Source organism: Chlorocebus sabaeus, chromosome 8 (assembly GCF_047675955.1).
Source record: "Chlorocebus sabaeus isolate Y175 chromosome 8, mChlSab1.0.hap1, whole genome shotgun sequence".
Taxonomy (NCBI): Eukaryota; Metazoa; Chordata; class Mammalia; order Primates; family Cercopithecidae; genus Chlorocebus; species Chlorocebus sabaeus.
Window position 1 is genome coordinate 34,316,839 of NC_132911.1, and position 17,564 is coordinate 34,334,402.

Genomic DNA, 17,564 nt, shown 5'->3' on the forward strand with positions numbered 1-17,564 from the left:
AAAATTCCTTAGAAGAATCCTGTCATCACTGACCCAGGAAAGCTTTGCCTGTTTCATATCTTCATTTCATTTAACTTTCTAACTATGAGAAGCAATGGCATTATCTAACTTATCAGGCCCTTGAAGCTACTTTAATTCCTTCTCTTTCATTTTCCATGTGCAATTAATACTTGTAATGGTAACAGTAGCTAAGATTTAAGTAGCACATATACTGTTCTAGGAATTCTCCTAAGTCCTTTATTTTTATTAAATAATTTAATCTTTATAACCACTGTATACAATAAGAATAATGATTAGTGCTATTTTTACAGATGAGGAAAATTAGGCATAGATAGCTTAAATAATTTACTCAAGCTCCTACATATAATAGTAAACCCAGGCAGTATTGCACCAATGTTCATACTTACCACTATGCTGTTCTGAATCTAGTTTATTGGTGCAGTTTTGCTATTTGTATAATTTATAGTATCCTCTGATTTATTTTTCTCTTTTAATTACTACTACCAAATGCCTGATTTATGTTGATGCCAATTCACCATAAATAACTTCAGAATTTACTAAGCACCTTAAAATGTGAGTAGAATTGCACTCCAGTAGGTAATAATAAGGTATCTGCTTTTAAGGAACTGCATAGTCTTTTTAATAAACTTGTAGGTTTTCTTACTTTGGATCTGTCTGACACCATTTCTATAAGTGACTTTGAGTACAAATTTGCCAACCAATTTCCAAATGTTTCACATTACACTTTCAGTGTCAGTAATTAAAAATATTTTATCCTCTACTTCTATTATAACTAAAGGTACAACTGCTGGTTGTCTTTTGGTGAGCTCTCATACAAAGCAATCAAGATATTACATAGAAATGTTACCTTCACATAAATGTTCTAAAACAGTCTTTTCCAAAGTCTTTGAAAGTCCTATTAGAATTCACATTTACTAGGAAATCTTAATTCAAATTAAGCAAAATTGATTTCCAAAGCATTTCTAACTCCCAAAAGAATAGTTTAGTTGCAACTGTGATTGTGGATGTCTCTGAATACATCTGTGGAACATTCACACATAGATGATATTCAGAATTTCGTAAAAGAAAACTATTAATTCTGGTCTTAGCAAGTGAATCTGGTATCATAAAAGCACTCATGTGTCAAAATTTAATTCTCAAAATGTTAGGAACATAATTCTTGTGTAAATAAATAGGGATCATTTGTCAAATTTTTATTTTTATTAATGAGGGAACCAGTGATTTGAGGAAAGTGATTCAAAAAATATATGAAGAAAAGGATTTTATATAATCAATGAAATAAAAAATAATACTAATGTAAGATTCTTAAATTCAATTTAAAATGTAGATTGGGCCAGGCACAGTGGCTCACACCTATAATCCCAGCACTTTGGGAGCCTGAGGAGGGTGGATCACTTGAGGTCTGGAGTTTGAGAGCAGCCTGTTCAACATGGTGAAACCCTGTCTCTACTAAAAATACAAAAATTATCCAGGCATGGTGGTGGGTGCCTGTAATCCCAGCTATTCAAGAGGCTAAGGGAGGAGAATTGCTTAAACCCTGGAGGCAGAGGTTGCAGTGAGCCAAGATCCTACCACTACATCCCAGCCTGGGCAACAGAGGGAGACTCCATCACAAAAACAAAATAAAAAAAAAAACAAAAAACAAAAAAAAGTAGACTGGTTCATTTAGATTGCAATAAAGTCATAGACTTTATCTTTCCTTGTTACAAGAAATAAAGTTATCTTGATTTACTGTTGTTCTAAAAGTTAACCTCTAGGTATATGAAAATGTAGAGTATCTTGGACATAATCAGTAGCAAATATTATTTCAAACACAGACCCCAAAATAGTAAGTTGGCCTGTAGATAAAATGATGGATAATGATTTAGCATAGTATTAAACTTTTACACAAACTCTTGCTTTATTTTCAATGAATGGATAATTTGAATACATTTTTATTTCATAGAATCCATTATGCATTCAGAAATTTAACTCATTTTGGTGGGTTACAATTATTTGTAGTGTTAAACTTAGCATTATGGGACAGATCTTTACCCCAGAAAAAGTACTGTAGGTCACAAGTGGTTATATTAGCACAGACACTCTCACCAAATGACACTCTCAAGAGTGTCTCACCAAAAGACACTCTTAAGTCCATGAGACCATGAAGGAAGCTATTGTAATAGTCCATGCAGTACATGCTAGATGAGAGAATGAAAGTTTCTGGTCTAGCATTTATTGTCTGGTCAATGGATAAATGCTTAATTTCCTGATAATTTAAGTCCACGATAAATGCTTGTACAGGGAAAGGCAGTGACTGGTACATAACAGTTGGTGCATGAATATTCATTGAGTAAATATGTCTAGGTGTAATTTTAAGATAAATAACCGATTGCAACACTGTCTGCTATCATCTGAATGTTTGCATCCCCCAAAAGTTCATACGTTAAAACCTAATCACCAAGACAATAGTCTTAGGAGGTAGGTCTTTGGGGAGGTGACAAATAGGCAAGCCTTTTGGGGGAGTTCTGTCCTCATGAATGAAATGAGTTCTCTTATGAAAGAGCCCCCATAGAGCTGCCTTGTTTCTGCCACCATGTGAAGACACAGCAAGAAGGCACCAATCTGAGAGGATTCCGTTCCTCACCAGACCGCAGATCAGATCTACCAGGGCCTTGATTTTGGGCTTTCTTGCCCACAGAACTGTGAGAAATAAATACTTGCTGTTTATATCCACCCAGTTCAGGATATTTTTGTTATAGGAGCCCAGATGGACTAACACACTACTTGATAGTAAAAATAAATAAATAGAAGATTGATTGGATGACCAGTTCTTTTTAAAATATTCCAAGCCTTGAGACTATTTTTTTCTTACTGATTTTATTATCTGTCATTACTGTATCTACTAGTATCTTAATGACCCCAAATGAAATGCACTAATATTTTCCTTGCCATTTATTTGTTGTCCTTGTACTTGCCATTTCTTCTGCGGGGAATGTTCTTCCCTCAGATATCTGCATGGCTCACTCACTCCTTTCAGGTTTCTGTTCACGGAAGGCATCCACAGGACTTCCTGTGACCACCTTCTCTGAGAAAACAATTTTACTCTAGGTTCTCTTTCTTCTGCTTTACTTTTCTCCATAACTACAGATATTAACACTGGTATTTAGTTATTTATTTATTTTAAATACACTTTTTCTCTTAGAGCATTTTATGTTCACAACAAAATTATGCATTAACTACAGAGTTCTCCTAAACATCCTGCTTCCCCCACCACACACAGACTTTCCCACTATCAACATCGACCCCTAGAAATGGTACATCTATTAAAAATCAATGAACCTACATTGACAAATCACTATTATCACCCAAAGTCCTTAGCGCACCTTAGTTCACTGTTGGTGTTGTACTGTGGGTGTTGGCAAATGTGTAATGGTATGTATTTACCATTATAGTATCATACAGTTTTACTGCCTGAAAATTCCTCTGTGTTCTGCCTAATCATCCCTCCCCTCACCCACAGAAACCACTAATCTTTTTATAGTCGTGGTAGTCAAAAGAAACCTCCAGAATGCTTATCAGATACTCTGAAGGAATGGTAAAATCTTTAGAATATAGAAACTGTATTGCATACAAGCCTCTAACTTCCAAACACCTAATTAAAATGTTTCTGTCATAGAAGGGTTATAAGACTTGCTGATTGATCAATTGATTGATTGATTTTAGGAAATGGAAAAAAAGAAGGATCTGTACACAGTGGTCAGAATAGCATAGAAAAGCGGTGATAATTATTTTAGCAGCAATTATTTATTTTCTTATTTTATAGTGTTTTGTTTAATTTACCCAATTCTTGTTGCTTTTGAATGGGATGGGACAAAATCCATATGATGAGTGATAGGCTATGTGTTCAGAGGATTCCAATGAGAATTTGCTCTAATGTCAGGAAATGACTTAAACATCTGATCTGTACGATCTGTACACACCTGCAGTGTCAAGCGTGTCTGAGTTGCTTCTCTTAATGTTTCCAGGAAACTAACTACCATGCCAAGTACATGACTTGTTGCCTGGCAACCTCAGGACCCAGCTTTCACTACATTTTGTAAGCACTTCTCTATTGCAGGTTTATGTTATTTTGGGAACTCACCTCAGAACACTATGACCTGGTGTCCACAATCAAAGCAAAGTCAAAGATGGAGAAAAATTTCTAGAAAATTTATAAAATAATGTTATTGCTATAATTACCCCAAATTTTTTGAAATAAAAATTGTCAGATTTTGATGCACTTTAGCATAATCAAAGTCATGACTATTTAATGGGTGTACAGAATCCACTTCTTTTCTAGGTTGAACTAGAGTGATAATTTTTAAGTTGTGGTTCAGAGACAACAGCATATTGTAGGAGCTAGAAACTTGCCTCTTTCAGTAGGTAGGGCCACTTGACCCTCAACTGTATGATAAATCTAACTGTTGCTATCAATTTTGCAATATGTACATGAATAAACAGTATGTTAAGCTCGTCACATAAATTAATATATTTAATCATCACGAAGACCACATGAGGTAGAGCATTTTTTTTCTTTTTTGTAGCACACATGATACCAACCTGTCTGTACAGAAACATTAAGTTCAATAGTTTTCCCTTATCTATGACTTTGCTTTTCATGGGTTTGCTTTTCATGGTTTCAGTTACTTGCTTTCAATTGCAGTTTGGAAATAGTCAATAGAAAATTCCAAAAATAAACAATTCATAAGTTTTAAATTGTGAGCCATTGTGAGTACTGTGATGATATCTTGCTCTGTTCTTTTCCATCCAAAGGATGTATATCATTCCTTTGTCCGCAGTGTGTATTAAGTGCTTAGTTAAGATGGAAACGGCATTAAATTTGTGAGTGGAAGACGTGAACAGAAATGTGTTATAATCTGTGGTTTCAGGCATCTACTGAGGGTCTTGGAATGTATCCTCAGTGAATAAAGGGCAATGCTCTAATTTATAGAAATTTCATAAAGTCACAATTAATGGTTAAGCTAGGATTTGGACTCATGCAGTTTGACTTTAGCTTTTGTTTTCTTAAGGCTCCAGTGCCAATTCTGACCTCAACAGGAATATAAGAAATTATAAGCTAACACATCAATGGCTTCAATGAATTTAGTTGTTTCTAGGCAAGCCCTAAACTTATGGCCTCACTCAGACAATTAGATCTTGCATTATTCCTGAGCCCTAATGCCCCCTCCTAGGAACATTCCATTTACCAAATCCTGATCCTCCCCAATAAGAAGGATACATTTCTGCCCAGTAACTTTACAACTTAGGAAAGGAGCATTATTTTTGAAGGTTTACTCATTTACTCAGTTTACTGGTTAGTCAACTATTATTTGCCAGCAATACACTTTGTGCTAGGAATACAAAAGATAATAATTCCAAGAGGCATGATTCTCGAAAATTGAAACATGATCTTTGGTTTCTTCATGATTTTGTGATTTAACCTTGTTTCTCCATTGATAAAATCACAACAGTAATAGAACTGCTAGCTAATGAGTTGTTAATGAGGTTTAAATGAGATAATGCAGGCAAAGTATATAATGCCTGGCAAAGGGTAATTACTCAGCAGAAAAGTACATGGTTTCAGGCATTAGTAGCACAAGGTTCAACTGGAGCCCAAAATTCACAGAATATCACACTCCTACGAGTTAAAGGCAATAATAAAAATATGCACAAATGGAAAGAGAATAGTTTGATGACATCCGAAAGGAAGGGAACAGAACACAAGCAACAGCTGGGAGATGAACAAATATTTATTGAGTGCCCACTATGTGCTGGGTATTGTTCTAGGTGAGAGGAATGCAACAGTGACCAAAAAAGTTCCTTTTCTCATAAAAATTATATTGTAATAGGAGAAACAGATATAGACAAATATATGCTATGTTAAAAAAATACATATGCTATTTAAAATTAGAAAAGTGTTGTGAAGCTATTTGAATGAAAATTAAACCTGCAAGAAGGAGCAGGCCTTGCAGATAGATGGGGTTGAGGAAAGATCAGCTTTATGTGGAAGGGAGGAATAAATGCACGGGCTCTGAATCAGAAGCATGCGACAAGGAAGCTAATATGTTTGAAGACAGTGAGCTAGTAGGAGACTGGCAGAAGACGTAGCTAGAAAGCTAGCAGTGGCATTGATCATGGAGGAGTGTGTAAGCCACGTAAGAATTTGGGTGAGGTGTATTAGGAATGCAAGACAAACTGTCTACATACTTATGTTATTTATTAAGGTCTATAAATTAGCTCATTTAAGTATTATCAAAAACTCATTTATTCTCATAGAATCACAGACTATTAAATATGAAAAAGGCATTCACATTATCCATTTTGGCTGTAAATCTCATACTTGATTCTCTCATACAATGTCAAAACAACAGCAACCACAATAACAATGTTTAGTGAGTGCTTACATGTTAATTATTGTGCAAACAATGTTATACACTCTTTTCATTTTAGTGTCAGAAACAGATGATAAAAATAAGTCTCACAGAATCAAAGTGGCATCATTTCCAGAGAACCATCCAGCTCTGCTTGAATAATGCCAAAGTGGGGAAACTTACCATGTCAGGACAAGGTTGACAATGAGCATATGCGATTTTTCTTTGTGCTGATATGAGTCATTTTGCTTTCTGTCTTTCTCATCTACCCCTCCTTTATTTTGTTTTGTAAACTTCTTTTAAGTGTGTGTGTGTGTGTGTGTGTGTGTGTGTGCATTTTCTTCCCCAAATAGGTGTGACTAGCATGGTCACTAGGGTAGTTTGAGTAGGAAGAAGATTTCCACAATGAAATTAGGGAGACTGACAATATCATAAAAGCCCTCACAAGGTCAATTTTAAATGTTCCAAGGTTAAGTGTCAATTGCTAAGTCGTAAGCTCAGAAACTTCAGGACATGCCTTGTTCAATCAGAGGCAGACTTATATTAGCCAAGGTCATAAGTACTGAAGTACAAGATCAGTAAATCCATTTATTATTGTGGAATAAGAATTATGAATGCTAAGGAGACTGGAAACTTGAGCTCTTCATCCAATGTGTTATTGTCCTGTGAGTATATAAAATATAAACCTAGAGTATAATGAGAAGATTGCATGGAACCGGAAAAAAATAGTTAGATCATTTAAATTTCTACTGATACCAAGCTAAGACTCTTGCTATCAATAATACATGTAGGATGATGAGTCCTTAGGCTGACCAGCCCACCAGACAGTGCTCAGATGAGCACTGTGAATATTTCCCAAGTGTTTCTTCGTTGTTCATGGTTTTGTGGTTGAATTACCTTCCTTATTTTTTTAAATGTAGCACAGCAATAAACAGAGATCCCGTATGGACCATTTCTTACATGGTAATGCTTTACAGATACCACAGTCTAGCAAGAGTAATTAAAAAACAATTCTAGCCTTTACTTGTAGCTTTCAGTGAACATTAATGAGGATCCAATTCTTAACCCACAGCAGGAATGCACAAATGAAATTCCTCTTCAACTGCACTTCAATTCCCTCACAAACTGCAGGTGCTTTGAGCCTCCCATTATGTAATTACTTTCAGCTCTCTCCATGAAAAACCCCAAGATATCCTGCCTGTAAGGAATTTATGCTTTCCTCCTTCCCTAGCCTTCTGCTGGACCCCTACTCCCTGATGGTGGCTATTTACGTTTATAGTACCACTCATCAGCCATGTTAAGTTGCTGTTAGAGGGTTGGAAGGACTGGCAGCCACCATGTCTGAGTCTCCCTCTATCTGCAACAGTAAAGTTCACAGAGTGCCTTGGGAATGCATTTCTTCTCACTCTCAGCCTGATTTTCTCAGGGGAAATTCTAATAGGGAATTCTCAAAGATGAGCTCTGATCAATAAAATTCTCCATCTTGTTATATCTATATATAGTATCACAATAAGATACCTGAGGATCAGGTCAAGGTCTCTTCAAGGTGACCTTGTTCACCTCTTCTCTGAACCATTATCAGGAGATAATATAATCCCAATATCTAAGGAAGATATTATTTTGTTCACGTTCAAGTTATTGAGCAACATTTTACAATAGCTCCTGGACCTTAGTACTTCATGATTACCCAGAGTTCGTTGATATTTTCACAACATTCATGTCCTTTTCTTGCTCAGGGTCCACCTTAGTTGTATCTTCATTAAAGTAGCAAAAAGAGTAACTTTAATTCATAACTGCCTGAAATATTTGTTGAAAGAACTGAGGTAGCCTGTAAGTGAGTTCTATAACCTTTTATTTAGATCCTATCTAGTCACCTATCGACATGCTTTTGGAAAAAAGCAAATCATACCAGTTTGGTATCATGCAACAGGATATTGAGAGACCACATACACTCTATAGGCAATGATTCACACACTGGAACTATGTTCATGGAAAATACTTAATGTATCAAGATTTTTGTAGAAATTGTGTCAAAGTATGGTGTTTGGAATTATTTTAAAATGTTATTTGACCTCACCGTTGAGGAGTTCTGGGTTTCTGATCTCTCTTCTCACCCAGTTCATATATAATGTCACATTATTTAAGTCTTCAACCTACTTTTTATGATATCAATATCAAACAACTTTGACCAATACATCTTAGAACACATTTTCTGTTGTTTTTCTCTCCTTTCTTATTTCTGACCTTGGACTTCATCTTCTTTTAATCACCTGCTATTGCTAAATGGTACTTAATACAAAGCACTATTTTACCAGCTTTATATTTTTATCTCCTACTTCAGTGATTTGTCAAACGCTACCTCTGTTTATGCTGTCTTTCTCCCACCCTTTGTGTATATGGATCTAACTTAGCCTCCAGAAACCTTGAACTCTGTATAAAACTCTATGGCCAATCACCCACCAAATTATGCCCAGTAACACCAAGGGGATATAAAAGGAAACTTTAAATAAAAGTACATATTTTTTATGTAAATAAGAACATTTTTACCTTATAAATTGTGTACACAATTGGACATTTAGCCCGCTCATAACTAAGAAAAAAAGGGTTATTGTTTGTGGCCCGCAGAATGAAATAAAAATCATGCCTACTACATTAAGCTTCCAAAGTTCTTTTATCCATACGCCTTTAACTAGTTGTAGTTCCAGTGGAACCTCAGAATTTGTAGGGTAATCAGAGATCATCTTGTCAAATTATTTGCTTATGTATAAAGTTCCACTTAAAAATTCCCAACAAACAAATGTCTATCTTTTTCTAGACCCTTCTCATGTAGCTTTGATCTCTGAAGAGCCAATTTTACACTCAGGAAAATCATAATAACATTAACATAGATATTAATTTAAAAGAATGATTGCTGGGAAAGCAATAGTTTTCATCACACATAATTCCCACAAACTAATACACATTATTCTTATTGTACAATGTAGGCATCAGAGAGGTTGGAGATAAATTTCATTAGTCTGAACATGAAATATGAGTCTTAGGAAAGCATTCATTATTTAAAACCAGTAGCCTCAGACAATACCCCAAACTGCCTATTACATAGGTAGCTGAAAATACCAGTTTATATGAGTAATCGATATTTTTGCCATTAGCCCTAATTGTAATCCAAATTGGCCTGTCAGTTCTAAACCCTGAATTGCTATCCTAACATCATGGAATTCTTTGGCAAACTAGAAATAAACAGATATGATTATTATTTTCCCAAATAAAAGGGTTTCAAATACTGGAGTAATGGATTTCAGCTAAAAAGATAAGAGTACAACTGTCAAAGATGGAGTATGACAATTTTATGACTGAGATGCTCCTATACACACACCCATACAGATGCACGTGCACACACACAATTTCCCCACAGTTAAAAATATTACATCAAAGCCAGCTTTGGCACTACAAAAGTTCAATTTGAAGAGCACATGGGCAAGGGTGAAGTTGCTTTAACAATCTGAGCTTGCTTTATCAGAGAAATGGGGCCGTGGTTAAGGCTCCGACTTCTCTTCCTTGGGAAAGGGCCTGCTTCCCAACTTCTAAATGGCTGTTTGAATCCTGGTGTATTGGTACGGAGGCCCATGATCCAGCTGCTGTATGGTCTCTGGGCTGTCTTGCAGAGAAATTATGACCTACAACATCAGAGGAATGATGTGAACTCAACTCAAGATTTGCATAAACTGAACATTAGCAAGTCCTAATATTTAAAGTGGGATAACTAAGTAAAAACTCTCTCCAAGCTGTCTGACAGCCTTATGAATATGCAGATAGGAAACCAAAGACTGACTTCCAGTTGTCTGTAGTAAATACATCCGCCGAAATGTGCAGCCAAAGCGGAGGATTTAAGTCTACACAGTGTTTTCTTCTAAGTACAACACTTAGAGGCAAGTTTTATTATAATGCACAGAATCTATTGAGCATTCAAATCAGTTGATAGCATTTTTAAATCACAGTTATTTTGGCATTTCTTATTGAAAGCAATAGAAGAGCATCCAGAAGTAATAAATTTGTTTGTGAAAAGCAGCCTCGCTCGTGGTGGTTGTACATTGTTGTAACTAGGACAAAATCATGCAATAAATTTACAGATGTATTGCCTTTATTGTTAGCAATGGCCAGCTTTTTCCTGTTTATTTTAAGCATGTTTACACATAGAATTGCTTATGTTTTAATCATTACTGCATGGGCAACTTTAACCAAACTATTTCTGCTACAAGACAAGGCTCAGGCTATTTTAGTGGATGACATGCCTTCACAAACCTTGGATTTGCAGCAGGTACTTAGTTCAAAACTGTTTTGACATATTCCAGGAAATCATTAGTTTTAAATGCATAATTCTGTCTGAATAACTCTCTCAATTGCTCTCTACTCCCTAAGTGTGTGTGGTGAATGGCAGGGAAGAGGTGTCTCAGTTACTCCTAACAAAGTAGATTGGACATTTATTTAAAATACGTGTTTTTTATTTATTAATGGTGGATGGGAAGCTCATTCTAAGGTGTCCTTAGTCTCCCGTTTAATAAGTTTGACTATCATATCTATAATCATCTTTCTGTTCAGGAGGCATTTAATTCCCTATCTTCTCACTCAGTGCTGGGATAGCTAAGTAATTATACTTTATTTGTTCTGCAATTTGAGTAAACCATGTGGAATTTTCCTTCCTCTATGTTTAAAACATGGAACAAATTTGAAGATTTAATATGAAACAAAAGAAGAAATCTGTTTCTAAGGGGATAAAACAAGAATAGAGGTTTCGCATATTTTTAGTTATAGGAAAGAGTGAGTACTTGGGCAGTTTAGCACTGTGTTTCTACAAGAGAAAAGAAAAAAGAAATAAAGTGAAGAGATGCCTGAATTCATAGGAGCCCTTGTGGCTTGCATAGTTGAGGCCGGTCTTGTTTTACAGTGATTTAATTCCGGAAGTGAGGACATGGTAGAATGCAGCCAGGGGACAGAGCTTACAAGACAGTCTGTAATCATTTCCTTGATGGAAATTTAAAAGTTCTCTCTTCCCACTCCTCAACTTTCATCTCTGCATCTTTTTCCTTTCCAGGATGCAGCAACATTGGTAACAACTTAGGCAAGTGACAGAATGGTAGCTCAGTGAGAGCAAAAAATAAATGGGAGTCCAGAGGGGAAAACATTTCCCTAACTGGGTACTCCGATCTTTCATTGCTGGCTTGAGAAATAATCTTTGATTGCATCTCCAAGGCTACAGAAGTCGCCAACTGTGCTTAGTACATTGTTCTGCTGCCTGGTAATTAGCCACATCTTAGCCAAGGATGATTAACCTGGATTATCACTCCTCTTCATCAAGGACTGTGCCCCTGTCCTCAGCTTTCTCTACTCGACTCCCAACCTAAGCCATTCATTGTTGGTTTTATTACCCTACCCTGCCACTTAAGATGGAAGCCTTAAGAATCTTCCTTTGTGCTCACCTCTTGCTCACTCCACCCTACCTGCATATTTCATATCCTATTGATTCTGCTTCCTAAACATTCTTGAATATGTTTCAGTTTCTCGATGTTGCCCCCTCTTTCTCTCTAAACCTCCCTACACACTTTTTCCTCCTCTTGGAGCCACCACTTCATCCCTGTACCATATGTCTCCTACACACCTCCCTACACAAACTCCTCACACGCTTTCACATTCAGGCAAACCTTCTCTTCCTTCAGACCCAAGTTTAAGATGACTCTCACAACAGGAAGTGCAGAGGTCAAGTCGGTAGCTAGACTAACTGGCTCCATAGTTTGCACCTTCGCTTACTAGCTATGTGTCCTGTAACACAGCTTTGACATTTATTTGCCTTAATTTCCTTCTGTTCAAAATGGGGATAATAAGAACAGCAACATTAATGAATTGTTATGAATGTTAATGAGCCTGTTCCTTCCTACTCAATAAGTGATCCCCAGAACAGTACCAGTGGTACCAGCTGGAAGCTTATGGAGATGCAGAATGATGGATCTACCCATGTATTTGCTGTACTAGAATCTGCATTTAAACAAGATTCTCAGGTGATACATACACATGTTAAAGTTAATTTGTGTGTGTATGTGTGTGTGTGTATTTTTTTAGTAGAGACGGGGTTTCACCATGTTAGCCAGGATGGTCTCCATCTCCCTACCTCGTGATCCGCTTACCTTGGCTTCCCAAAGTGCTAAGTTAATTTGTGTGTGTATGTGTGTGTGTGTATTTTTTTAGTAGAGATGGGGTTTCACCATGTTAGCCAGGATGGTCTCCATCTCCTGACCTCGTGATCTGCTTACCTTGCCTTCCCAAAGTGCTGGGATTACAGGCATGAGCACCTGGCCTACACATGTTAAAGTTGAAAGAGGAGTAAACTAATGAATATGAGGAGTTTAGTGCAAAGCCTGGTGTAATTTAATATAAGTGATTATCATTATCATTTTCATTATTTTTATTCCCAGTTCCTAACTTACCCTATGTTTCCCCCCACCACCACCTTTTTTTTTTTTTCTTTCTTTCTTTCTTTTTTTGAGTCAGACTCTTGCTCTATCACCCAGGCTGGAGTGCAGTGGCATGATCGCGGCTCACTGCAACCTCCATCTCCTGGTCTCAAGCGATTCTCTTGCCTCAGTCTCCCAAATAGCTGGGACTACAGGTGCCCAGATAATTTTTGTATTTTTAGTAGAGACGGAGTTTCGCCATGTTAGCCAGGCTTGTCTCAAACTCCTGACCTCAAGTGATCCATCCGCCTTGGCCTATCAAAGTGTTAGGATTACAGCCATGAGCCACTATGCCTGGCCCTATGTTTCCTATTGTATTCTTTTATCAGCTCTGTAATTGTAGTTTTATTACATGCATTACATACTACAGTTAATGTTCATAAAATGTTTCTGCTGTTAGGCTATATGCTCTGTGTCAGTGTTTGTCTTTTGACTGTCATATTTCTAGAACCTCAAGTAGGGACTGGTAAATACAAAGTGGTCAAGAAATCTTAGTCAAGTAAGTAAGTCCCACATTTGGATTCTTCTGTTCTCAATGATGGGTCCTTATCCAAGTTAACTTTTTTTTTTTTTTTTTTTTTTTTTTTTTTTACATAGGCTATGTAAATATCTGCGTAGCCAGGGTTCTGCTTTAAGTTTCTGTCTACTTCAGTATATTCTGGCTAGTTCCATTCATGAAGGGATAGAAAATTAGACATTTTCCCTCCTGGTTAGACACTTGAGCGTCATAGTCCCATGAACATCAGCAATGCTAGAAGACAGGAGAAGTATCTTATACAACAGAGGCAAGTTATGTTGCTAGAAGGAAATGAGAGAAATCTACCCCTTGACCTTACCTACATGACTGATAAGCCTACTCTATGGGCTATGGACTGAGTACCAAAGAGTAGATGACAATAGGAGCAGGCATGCTGGGCAGAGACTGCTGAGACAAAGAAAGGAGTGCATCTAAGGAAAGTATGCCTGATGCTGCCAGCACAGAGTCTAGCAGAGTGAAAGGTCTGCTTAAAATGTTCATTGTGATTCTGGGGACCTAGAAGGCTTCAGGCTGCACCTGCTCCTGATAGTTCTCTAGGCTTTCTAACTGCTCAGGCAGCTAAATTAGAAGCGATGACCAAGAGATGGTGGGCAGCAAACTCACTATCACCAAGCATGATCAGCCTTGTAGGATGGTAACTCCACCTCCCACCAGGGTTTTCTGTAGAATGTGAGGAGGAGGAGAAAGGGTGAGGGAAAGTAAACCACACACCCATCTGCCAACAGGGGCTCAGGGCTGGATGCTCCTTCTGGGTTCCTTGAACTGGCAGTGATGAAGGCAAATAGGATATAAATAGGATTGAATATTTACCCTCAAATTAGGTGTCATTGAAATGGATTGCAACACTAATCACCAGATGAACTAGTTGTCTTAATGAATGCCCATTACTATAGGCAGCACTAAGATTACTTTCTACTGTTTCCTCCCTCTATCCGATACTTTTTGCCTTAGATTGTGGAAGAGTAGGGAATTAACAAAAGTGATGACAATTATTTTTAAAAATCAGAAGTATCTCTTGTTTGTACCTCGCTCTGTTGAGGATCTTCAATCCAATCTATAATAAAATTATGATAGGAAGTGCATGGAAGATCAGTTCCTTTTCCTAATTTAATCTAACACCTTTCTGCTGCCTTCTGACTGTTGGAAATAGATTAGATTTTCATAATGCATGGCATTTATAGTCATTGTAGGGGAAGGTTTGGGGGATCTCTTCTCTGATATTTTTATCAGAAGGTGATTTAATTCTTCATGAGTCTTGATATATCTTTGATTTCTACTTTCCCTCCCCTATAAAACTGATAGACTAGTACTGTATCGTAATCACAATCCATTATATTAATAACTCTTTCATCTGAAGCGCTACCCTAGTCATCACTACATTTAATCCTCACAACCTCTCTTTAGGACTGTTATTTCATTTCCAGTTTCTTAAAGGGAATTGGGCCTCAGAAGGTTCTAGAAAGTTTCCCCAGCTAGTCTGTCCAAGAAAACTAGAAACCAGTTTTGGGCACTTGGGGAAATCATGACCTGTAGATAATACTGAAAATTGAAATGCAACTGTGACTGACATGATGTCTGGGAATGCCGTGTGTATACAAGGGAACAGGTTCTCCAGACTCCTTGCATCATTTAGGGCCATGAACTTGATGGCACCAGGGGAATGTGGAGAAACTGATGATACCACATGAAGTCTACACCAAATATCATCCTTGAGAGTCTTTAGTTTTTTTAATTTTTAATTTTTTTCTCACCAACAAATCATGCACAGAATTCAGAGGAGATTTCCAAGGCCCTGGAGGATTGAGAGTACACAAAAAAGAAGGCAGCCTGGACTCTTGATTTCCCGCTTAAAGAAGAGCTTCTCAGGAGATGCCCTTGACCACACACATATTCACTGGAGTATGAGTGAGTCAGGAGATATGTATATATATATATGTGTGTGTGTATATATATATTTTTATTAAACCACTGAGATTTTAGTGTTATTTATTACAGAAGTCAGAAAACTTATGGTGAATACAGATATCGAACCAAAAGTAATTATATCTATGAATTACTCTCACAGGGGAGAATTCTAGTTTTCTCCCTTGTTTAAATTGTTAGTCCTTGATTTATTGAAATGCCTTTCCTACAATATAGAATGAGATAATGAACTCTGAACGATAATTTATTGAGTCCAAATCGTGCTTGTGATTTTTTTTTTTCCTCATTCAAAAAATCCATTTGAGTAAAGGGCAACAGAAAAACACTTCTTTGGTTGCAGGAAAAAGTACATAATTTAGTTGTACTTAAGTAGGGAGGTGAATCTAGGGTTTTTTTCCAAGCCTGGAAAATAGAACAGAAATTTAACAGGAAGGTATGGCACTGATATATGAGTTATAAATACAAAAGGCAGAAATTAATTATATCTGAGATGTTCCTGGAAAGCTGTTAATCCATTGTTTTTCACTCGTTGTCAGAGCAACCACTAGAGATGAGTGGACTGTCAGTAATAATCAGAGTCAGGTCATGAACTCTTAAAAGTGACAAATGTAAAATCTCCAAATTGAAAGAAAGGAAAAAAAGAAAAAAACTCTTAGGTGCTGAGGCCTCAGGTCTCAGTGACAGAAGGCAGCTGGCAACGTGTTATTTGATGGAAGCCCAGGTCACTTCTTTTTTCTCAGGAGCCATGCTGGACAAGAACTGTGTTGTAAATTTGATGTCCCACCTGCCATGGAAGTTGAGTTGTGGTCTTATGATCATGAAAACTAGCATTAATACCTTCATTAAAAATAAACATGTCTGGCCGGGTGCGGTGGCTCACACCTGTAATCCCAGCACTTTGGGAGGCCGAGGTGGGCAGATCATTTGAGATCAAGAGTTAGAGACCAGCCTGGTCAGCATGGTGAAACCACGTCTCTACTAAAAATACAAAAAAATTAGACTGGCGTGGTGGTGCATGCCTGTAATCTCAGCTACTCAGAAGGCTGAGGCAGGAGAATCACTTGACTAGGGAAGCAGAGGTTGCAGTGAGTCGAGATGGCGCACTGCACTCCAGCTTGGGCGACAGAGCGAGACTCCCTCTCAAAAACAAAGAGAAAGAAACAAAAATAATAAATATGTCTAACCAGACCCTAAAGTTCTCTTTTTTCAATTATGATTTTTAAAGCTAAAGGATTTTAGTAGAGTAGCCAACGAGAAACAAGGCCAAAATAGAGAGCAGATAGAGGAACAGAGGAAACACAGGGGGAAAAGCAAAGCTTTTTAGGAGAAAGGGGTGTTCAAAAATCTAGCGCAGTAGAGTGCTGCAGTCCAAGAGAAGAAAGAAAGAGGGCAGTATTGCAGGAACAGATAAAACAGATGGAAGCGGACTTACAGAAGATATTCAGCCACATTCTTGTTAGAAAATACTATTAAGTAACATAGATTTAAAGAAAATTTACTGAAAAGATCTGAGTACTATCACTTTAAACTTATATAAAAACATTGATAAAAAGAATTTTCACAATGTCATGTAATGCAGTGTGGTGATTACATTCATGACAATTAGACTACAAAGGTATTATATGTATTAGATAATAGCTATAATTAATATATTATATAAAGTATATGTTATATATTATACAGTATGTTTTATATAGAGCATAGCTATACCTATAATAAGCAAGCCTATAATATACAATACCTGTATTTTTATAATAGCTATAATATATTTATAATATATAATATAATATGTGTGCATTGTACGGATTTGATATATTGATAATGTCAGTATGTCAAATATATTTTATATGCAATATATAATAATACATTGATCTAATTATACAATAGGTATAACATTATATTATTACATATTAATATATGATATGTATCATATATTAGAATGTATATGTATAATTATATAATACATAATGTATTTATTTATTAATATTATACATGATATACATAATTACATTATGTATTATATTATACATAATATAATAGATATAATATGTTATATGTAAGATAATAGGTAGAATAATATAACTATTGTATAATTAGATAATTATAATTATATATAACATAAAATATATAATATATGTGTATTTAACATATTTTGTATATTTTATAATGCATAATACATGCAAT